Below are 3174 nucleotides of genomic sequence, written 5' to 3' on the forward strand. Positions count from 1 at the left end.
AACATAGATACATTCACCGAATCATTGATAAAGCAATTCTATTTGGCGAGAAAAAAATTTTCAATAACTTGTTGATCCCTATCCCCAGATTTCAAAATTTATCGTTTTTTTTAATTTCTTGGCTTAGTGTGAGATCGAAATATACCTAACCTAATCTTAACAATGAGTGAATCAATGAGTGAAAGTATGAGAAATGGAGTTTAATCCTGTTTATAGCATATGGCAGACCAATTCCCGAAGGGTACTAGCCTTCGTATTATTTAAATAAAAAAAGAATAAAATAAAAAAAGAATATTTTTTTTTCTAATATTTATTATTTTTGTTTATTTTAGAGGTTTCCTCTAATCACTACTAATCACTATTTTCATTTGATATTCTATAATATAAGTAATATAACTATATATTCCAATTTGCAAATTTATGTATATTATTTAAATGAAATAAATAAAAAAAAATGCAATTTAAAATAAAATAATTTCTATATAGAATTATATGGGGAATGGTGATTAGAATGAACGATTCATAAATAGAAATCACAAATAAAAAAATTTCGATGGAATAATGAAAGAAAGAAAAATACGTCGAATTGCATCATATTAGTCCATTATATTTATTTTATATTGACAATTTCAAAAAACTATTCATACTATGATCATAGTATGATGGCAGTCGGGCAAGTATGCCCCCATCGTCTAGTGGTCCAGGACATCTCTCTTTCAAGGAGGCAGCGGGGATTCGACTTCCCCTGGGGGGTAGGGTACTACGAAAGGAAGTTGATCATGGATTATCAACAAGCTTGGAATTGATTCTTCCCGGGTCGATGCCCGAGCGGTTAATGGGGACGGACTGTAAATTCGTTGGCAATATGTCTACGCTGGTTCAAATCCAGCTCGGCCCAATATATCGGCGTATCCACCATAAAATGATATAACCTATTTGTCCTTCTACAGAAATACTTGACTTGATATGAAAGAATAAAAAAAAAAACTCTTTTTTTATTCATTGACAGATTGATAATCAATCAATTTTACAATAACGAAAAAATAAATATTAATCCATGCTTCTCACACTAAAGTCCATGTCTCCGCGCATATCAATCTATTACTTTATTACTCGCGTCTCTGTCTGGTAGAATATGACAATTCGAATCAAAAATCTACATAGAAAGGTTTGAAGGAAATTAAATCAACAACATATGTTGTACACTTTATTTCCCTGGGATTGTAGTTCAATTGGTCAGAGCACCGCCCTGTCAAGGCGGAAGCTGCGGGTTCGAGTCCCGTCAGTCCCGATGGATCCAAATCCAATAAAAAAAAAATACATCAATTAATCTCTTCCTTTCCTGTGAAAGAGAGAACAAATAACATAACTGAATTTTATTCCAAACGGGATCTCTCTTATTTTTTTTTCCACATTTTTCAACAAAAAAATATGGGAATTTTGATTTCTTCAACGAGTACTAATTGATGGGAGAAAGACATATGTGCCATATGTGAATTACCACAATTATTGGTAGCATCATATTCAGGATTCGAAGGCGTACTGGGTCTAGTTGATTACGCCCGATTTTTCTAATGAAATAGAGTACTATACGTTTCCGGAAAGCACATACATAAAGGGAATTTGGACGATACAAAATAAAGTTTTACATAGTAAACTTTGATCTAATTTTTCGTCTGAAAGCAAAATATATCCGTTCTGGCTCCGATTTTTTGTAACCTCAATTAGTAAATTCAATTACTAATTTGAATTTGAAATAATCTATCTTATTAAAATTTAACACTTAACTTTTGATATATACGTCCCACTACTAATTCAAGGAAAGAGGATATTAATACAAACAAGGATCCCATCTATCTCTCTTAGTGAGGTAATTAAGAATTTTTGAAAGTTTAAGTTTCGTTTTTTATTTCTTTTTTTTAAGAAGATTTTATAAGTACAAAAAAAGGAAGGAGTTTAGTTCGAACCTACCTCCTTTTCCTTTTTTGAATTTCGCTGCTATTCTTTGCTTGAGTTTGTTTATAAACAATGTAAGGGTAAAGGTAGTCTGATGAGACTTCATCAGATGATTGCATTGAATAAGAGGGCAGTAGATTATAGAAAAGAAAGAATGCAAAAAATTATAAATAAAAAAAAGTAACGAAATTCTTGATTGCATCAGGAATCCCATTTTGTTTAAATTCGGTATGGATAAAAGATCTTCCTATGTTATACTATTCAATTCTCGACGATGAATCGATTTGATAGCTCCGATATTGTTATTCATGATATTTTAATACGATTCGATATCATCGAGATGCAACGCATCCCCTTGAATTTACAAGCGAAACATTTATCATCTCTATGGGATTAAATCCCGAGTTATTGCGAATAAAAAATGAAACGATGATATTATGGAAGTAAATATTCTCGCATTTATTGCTACTGCACTGTTCATTCTAGTTCCGACCGCCTTTTTTACTTATAATATACGTAAAAACAATCAGTCAAAGTGATTAATTTGAATTAACCTTGACGTTTTAGTTCTTATCAATGATTGAAGATAAGAAAAATGAAAAGCATTAAAATTTCGCGTCTTAAATGAAATTGGCGGACTAGAATTATCAGTATTCTACGAGAGAAGTATTCGATAAGATCCGATAGTATGGTAGAAAGAAATATATGAATCCTTCTACCATACTATCTATTATTGTTATTGAAGTGTATAAATATAAAATTGTACTCTATAAAAATAGAGGTTGAATATCGATCAATTTGAATATAGATGAATATACAATATATATCTTTCTATTTATATATAGATATCATATCAATTACATATATGTAATATTAATCTAATATACATAGTGGCCCAATTCTATTTCTTTGCTTCATAATTCATGTTGATTAGAATGAATCTGAAATCAAATAATCGAAGGCCACTAATTTTTTTTTAGCATTCGAAAGAAGTAATTGATTGAGCAGTTGACAGATGATCCAGGAGTTCGGTTCCATGGGAACTTTTTATCTTCGGATTTCGAAAAGAATTAGCAAACCCCATTTTTATTTAACGTTTGAAGCATGATATGAAATGAGTTCCCTAAAACAAGAAAAAATCCTATTTTGAAAATAACTAAAATACTAATAATAATAAATAAAAGAAGTGGTAAGCACGTAATATGTGGGTGGCTACCC

The sequence above is a fragment of the Cucumis melo genome, unplaced genomic scaffold (assembly GCF_025177605.1).
Source record: "Cucumis melo cultivar AY unplaced genomic scaffold, USDA_Cmelo_AY_1.0 utg001260l, whole genome shotgun sequence".
NCBI classification, from domain to species: domain Eukaryota; kingdom Viridiplantae; phylum Streptophyta; class Magnoliopsida; order Cucurbitales; family Cucurbitaceae; genus Cucumis; species Cucumis melo.